This window comes from Phacochoerus africanus, chromosome 2 (assembly GCF_016906955.1).
Source record: "Phacochoerus africanus isolate WHEZ1 chromosome 2, ROS_Pafr_v1, whole genome shotgun sequence".
In the NCBI taxonomy this organism is placed as follows: Eukaryota; Metazoa; Chordata; class Mammalia; order Artiodactyla; family Suidae; genus Phacochoerus; species Phacochoerus africanus.
Window position 1 is genome coordinate 170,793,719 of NC_062545.1, and position 7,026 is coordinate 170,800,744.

The following is a 7,026-nucleotide window of genomic DNA, read 5'->3' on the forward strand; positions in this document are numbered from 1 at the left end:
TTAATTGACAGGATTAGTAAAACATTAAGACAGAAAAAAAAAAAAAGAATGAACTACTGATACATGCTTCAACATGGATGATTCTCAAAATGATTATGTCAGAGACAAGACAAGTACATTTACTATGACTCCATTAATATGAAATTTCAGGAGCTATAAACTAACATAAATGACAGAAAGCATATCAATGATTGATAGGAGATAAGATAGGGAAGTGAAGAGGGGTGAAAAGAAAGAATTAATAAAAAACATAAGACGACTGGCGTTCCCGTCGTGGCTCAGTGGTTAACGAACCTGACTAGTACCCATGAGGACGTGGGTTTGATTCCTGACCTTTCTCAGTGGGTTAAAGAGCTGGCGATGCTGTGAGCTGTGCTGTAGGTTGCAGACGTGGCTGTGGCATAGGCCAGCAGCTACAGCTCCGATTCGACCCCTAGCCTGGGAACCTCCATATGCCCTAATGTGCTCTAAAAAGGGTGCAGCCCTAAAAAGACAAAAGATATATATATATATATATATATATATGTGTGTGTGTGTGTGTGTGTGTGTGTATGTGATGACTTTTGGGGATAAAAGATATGTTCGTTACCTTGATTGAGGTAATGGTTTTACAGATGTACACGTATATCAAACTCATCAAATCATACACTTTACGTGTGTGCAAGTTGTTGTAAGTCAATTATTCATCAATAAAATTCTTTAAAATTGACCATATTTTTTAATCTATTTTTGGAGTCTCTATTCTGTTCTACTTGTCCGTGTCTGTTTTTTAGCCAATACTGTACCATTTTCACTGTAGTTTCATTTTATGTATGTATCTACATATTACCTGATATATATGTATATATCAGGTAGTGTCTTTCAACTTCTTTTTCAACATTGTTTTGGGTATTCTACTGCCTCTACTTTTATATACAGATTTTATAAACTGCTTGTCTATATCTACAAAAACTCATACTGGGATTTGAGACTGCCTTAAATCTATGGATCAACTAGGTAAGTTTGACATTTTAGCCACAATGAATCTTCTAATACATAAACAGAATATGTCTCCCCACTTATTCAGGTCTTTTTTGATTTCTTTCACCAGTGTTTTGTGGTTTCTTTTCCATCACACATTTTGTTAGAGTTGTAGCTTGACTATATCATATTCTTTTGGAGCTATTTAGATGTTAATGTTTTTGAATGTTTTGAATATCAGTTTTCAATTGTTCATTTGTAGGTATAGAAAAATGATTGATTTTTGTATGTTGACCTATTCCAGACCCCACTAAACACACTTAATTTTAGAAGTGTTTTTTATAGATTCTTTGAGATTGTTTGTGCAGACAATAATGTCATCTGAGATAGCACAGTTTTATTTCCTTCTTTCCATCCAAATGCCTTTTATTTCTTGTCTTATTACATGCTAGGATTTCCAGTGCAATATGGAACACCTGGAGTTAAAGCTGACATCTTCCACTGATCATTCCTAATGTAACAAAGAGAGACAGTCAGACAGCCAGTCCCTCTTAATGTGAGGCACAAGGGATACACAATCAGCTATGAATTATTCCTGACGAAAAAAACTGAGCCTGAGACTGACCAAGCCTCTAGCCAGAGCTGATACTGGGGATGCAGAAAAACTCAATCATCAAGATAAACAATATTTTAATGCAATATTTTTAAAAACTGAAATCAATGCAAAACATTTATGAACAAAATGTGGGACTTTAGGCCCTCTCTAAAGAGATAAATTCAAAGAATCTCTGGCCGGGATAAAATTACCAGATCCACCAGTCTCACTGCAACTGTTATAGAGTTCTTGAGTCCCCTCCCCCACTTCAGCAACCTGGCCTACTCCCTCTTGTCCCATATCAGTAAAGGTATTTGGTCTGCTCCTCTTCCTGCCCCTAAGGGAAATTATGTACCTCTAGCCAACCAGCAAGTATATCCTGAGACCTCCCCTCTCTCCTTTGTTCCTGGGCTATAAAAACAGACACAACCACACACTCAGGGTCGGCTGTCCCTGATCATCAAGAAGTCATTCCACTGTGCTAGCAGTGTTTCTTATCTCAATAAACTCATCTTTCTCTTTACCCTGCTTTGAGCCTGGAAATTCTTTTCCAACCCACATGCAGACCGCAACACAAAATATCCAAAATTTAAATAAAGACAGAATCAGTATTACTGGTTTTTCCTTTGCCCCAGGCTCCATTATGGCTCAGTACTATTACTAATCTTGACCCTGGTCTAGAATCTGGATCTAATTACCGTCTTACAGAGAATATAGGAATAAAAGAAAGGCTGAATGAATCCAGTATGTGGGGAACTACAGGATGGTGATAAATTTCTTCAATAAATACATTGCGAGAAAAAAATATCAACCCTGGAGTGCCAGACTGGTAGTTACATAGATATGTTCATTCGAGGACGCTTCAGGAAACTATAATCTTATGATATGTGTACTTTTCAACAGTCTGTTATATTATGATTAAAAATCTCTTTTTAAAAGAAGGAAGAAAAAGTTTCTAAATTCAAACAATTACTAAGTTGGGGTGATTATAGCTATATAATTTTATTTTTAATGTGTTTTATAATGTTTAGTTATTGTTTTCTAATTTATAATTTAGTATAGTATGCTATATAATTTCTATAACTCTACCATTAAAATGTCAAGTTATGTTGTTACACATTTATAATTTTATAATTTATACAATTTTATGAATTGTAGGTTTATTTCAACAAAAGTTAAAAAAACCTTACTGGCCCTTAATTAGTCAGGATACATATGGAAGTATTTAGGGGTGAAGTTAATGAAATCTGGAATTTGTTTTAAAGTATTTCAGAGAAAAAAAAAGAAAAGAAGGGAAAAAAGGAGGGAAAGTAGGAAAAGGGCCCAATGAAATAAATGTGGGAAAAATTGATAATTGTTGATTATGGGGAAAGTATTAGAACTCATTACACTTACTTTTGTATTTGCTTGAAATATTTTCATTATAAAAATAAATAAAATAGCCATTCACCCTCACCTGTTATCATTTTCTACTCCATTACATTGTTTTACTTTTTTCTAACATACTATCTGAAATTATCTTGTTTATTGGTGTGTTGTCTGCCTCCACCCAGAAGAATACAAGCACCATGAAAACAGGATGTACCTGAGCTATGTTTGCTCCTTTACTCTGAGCAACTAAAACAATTTAAAGAATGAGGTGCATCAGCATCTTTTGTCTAATACGATTTTCAAACAGGAGATGTGTTGCAGATGATGGGTATTTTATTTTTGATATTATTTAAAGAATAAGATCACAGGATAGCCTACTTTTAGTCTCAAAGGAATTCCAGCTCTTTTCTCCTTGGCGAGATGGCAAGATTTTGGTAATTCAGAGACTATATCCTCTCGAGGAGTTCTTCGCCATCATTTCATAGCCCCCAAATCTGGTTATTTGCCAGTGTTATAGGCTACAAAACCCAGTACTTTAATCTGACCTACTGTTAAGTTCCTCTGAGAGGCTGTTAATTAAAAAAAAAAAAAAAGGTTTGAGTTTTATAGGCTCCATCTTCCTTACATTGTTTTAAGTCTATAAAACAAAGAACAGATGGTACACTCTATAAATCTGCAATTACCAGCTTCCAGTCAGTTCTCTGTGTCAAAGTCAGCTTCCCCATCTTGTGAAGGGGCTATGCAACTCAGAATAAGCACATTTCTCTTCCAAAATTTAGGTCCTTAAAAGTGACCTCTGCTCGATCACTGAGCTCCTCTGTATCCATCCTAGGTACCCAGATTCCTCAGCAGTTCAGAGTTCAGGAGTTCCCACTCCAGTCTTAATCACACGGAATATGTTTTCCCATAACTTGTATAGGAAATCTGGACACTCCAAGGTGGATTCTAGGGCCAGAGTGTTTCAGGTCAGAGTGAAGCTGTCAGTGCTGAACTGTAGAGACTTTGAATCTATATGCCCTGCTTGGATGTTTGGAAACACTAAATTTATATCACCATGTACATATTTTTAAGACTGAGGAAAATAAATTATTACTCAGTATCCATTCAAGAAATACTTCCTGAGCTCTGGCCATGGGCCAGATGCCATGTGTTGAGAGATATGTGGTTCTTACCTCATTGTTCATAATCCGGCTGAGAAATGGTGCATAAACAATTGCTATAATGCAAAGAGATCAGTGCTCTGGAAAAGCCTTTCCCACCCTTCTTAGGGTGAGTATATGACCAAGAGTTATAACGACGATGTATGTTTTGAAGCTATTTCTTTATTCTGGAGTACCTTGCATGTATTACAGTATCCCCTTTCACCCTCACAAGAACACTGATGTTGTAGGTATTATCATTCTCATTTTACACATGAGGAAACTAGAGCTTAGAGAGATGAGACAGTCCTCACAGTTTGACAAACAAGGCTGGAATTTAGGGTGTTTCTTGTTTCCCAACCATGGTGAGTGTAAGCTGGACTCTGCAAGTGCCAGGTATATTCCTTTCAGACAGGGCTATGTCCCAATTTGGACACTAGAGGGCACTAAGAGAGTGAAGTAATGAGAGGAATTTGCCCCTGGGCTACCTCTCTGAACAGCCACAACAAATTGACCTTCCCAAATTTATCTTTGAAGGTGGATTAACCATAATTGCAATGATGAAGCTACCACACACTCCAGCTACAGAAAGGGCAAGGATCACTTAGGATTCATCTTTCATCCAAAGCTCTTCGGCCTGCTGCTTTTTTACCCATAGTAGAGAATGTTTGTGGAATTTAATTGGATGTATATATACAGTCATAACACAAGACTCTCTTACTTCTCCTTATCCTATAGCTGATTCCAAACCAGCAGCTGTGCAAACCAGAAATTAAACAGCTTCTTAACTAGAAATTGGTCCACGTGAAAGTAGCCCAGTTCACCTGTGGGCTGCGTACACATTTCCGACATGTTCCTCACCACCCCATTTATTCCAGCTCCCAGAGAAATGAGTGGCTGGCATGGCCCTGCTCCACTGGCAGCATTGCAAAGGACTGACCCATCAGCATGATCCTCCTCCTGAGGGATGCTCCATGAGGTGGAAGTACTCAGGCTGTCACCTGCAGGGTTACCTCTCTGCTGAGGGAAGGAGCACTCACCAGGATCAGTCAGCATCAGAGACAAGAAGTCAAAACCTGTGCTGCTGTTTCAATCCTTCCCTCCTTAGAGTTTTGCCAATGGTTTCTAGATAGCTTTTCCAGCATGTTTACAACTCATAAGAAGTAGAATATGTAGCTAAAAACTACTGGAAAAAGCTAGTTCACATTTTAGGGAAAACATTTAAAAATAATCAATGACTAATGCGTCTTAAAAAAGTGTTTTCTCATGTGGTTCAGTCCCGTGTGGCAAAAACCAGAGCCTTTTCAACCCAGCCACACCCAGGGGTGATGCAATAGTAAACGAGACACAGGCATGAATGTGATTCTGAATGTGAAGCTGGCCTGCAGCTTGGTCACTCTACAGCCCGACGGGCTGTGGACCAACTGAGCTAATGTTCAGAGAGACTTCCCCGCAAGATGCACAGCACGGCAGGAAATTGGGGCATTTTGGACCTTACGCTATAGTCAGGAAGGGACAGCCAGCAATTTTTTGTTTTTAAGTAGTCAAGTTATGCAAACAGAACTCTGCTTTAGTAAGACAGGTTTGGTGGCACAATGGGGGATGTATTAAAGAGAAGGACTGGAGACAGGAAGATCTTGGGACGAGGGTGTACAGAAGTAAGCATGTGAGGAGTGAAAGAGCATGTAAGGAACATTTTGGGGCTGGAACCAACACCTCTGAGTTGTTGACTGAGTGTGGGAAAAAGGGAGGAAGAGGTATAAATATGACAACCTCACATCCTTGGAGCATTTACTGTGTGCAAGTTAGAAAGCATTTTATAGGAATTAACTCGTTCTGACAAATCGCAAGTAGGAATTATTATCATCCGTCTTTCCTGGGATAGGAAACTGAGGCACAGAGAAGCTAAGTCATTTGTCAAAAGTCACCAGGATTTGAATCCAGGCTGTCAAAGTCCAGAACCTCCATCTGTCACATATCTCACAGAGCCTCTTCTCCGGTCTGGGTGACACGGAAGACAGCGGTGTCACTGGCTGAGCTGGGAAGTCAGAAGGAGCAGGTGGGGCGGAGGGGCAGAAGGATGGGGGGGGTGGCAGATGAGGTGTACTTTGGACACATGTGGAGGGTGGTGTTTTGCATGTGTTTGGAATTTGGATGTTCTGCCAGCACCTCAAGTCGAGATGTACAGCAGGCTTTGGGCCCCAGCGTGGAGAGGGAGCTGGTTTTCATTAAAAATAATGAAACATCTGTAGAAATGCTGTTGGCTGACTTTTCCAGTCAAGCTATTCAAGAAAGTCCTGATCTGCTCACAAACAGGAAGCCCATGCCCTGGCTGAAGGTTTGGCCAGAGATTTAGGAAGACCAGGTCCCTAAGCAAGGTGCTCAGGGTCTCTGGGCCACACAGAGGTCTACAAAGGAGCCCACAGCCCATCCCCAAATAAGAAGGGTGTCTCCAAGACTCCATCAATTTATCCCAAGTCCCTTCCTCATTCCAATGGGTCAGTGCTTCTCAGCGCTGCCCGCTCATCAGAATCATCCTGGAAGTCTAAAAACCACTGTCACTCAGGCTGCACCTGGGAACCAATTAAGTCAGGCTATCTCAGGTGGGCCCAGGCAGTTTTGAAAAGCTCTTTAGGTGATTTCCAAGGGAGGCCCAGGTTAAGCACCAGAGCACAGAAGGAGGACTTATCTTTGGAGATGATCAGGGAGCAAGGGAATGACTAATACCTACCGAATACTTTTCAATTCATAAAACCCTCTCCATATACGGCCTTATTTAAGGAGCATCATATTGTCATCTACTGGTTGGAAGGGAAAACCATGACTCCAAAACAGAAATGACTTGCTCAATGTCAAACAGTTACTTACCAGAAAAGCCACGACTAGAATCCAGATCTGCTGACCTCAAATTCAGGGTTCTTTTATGAGGCCACACAGGGCCACGGATGGAAGGCCAACCTC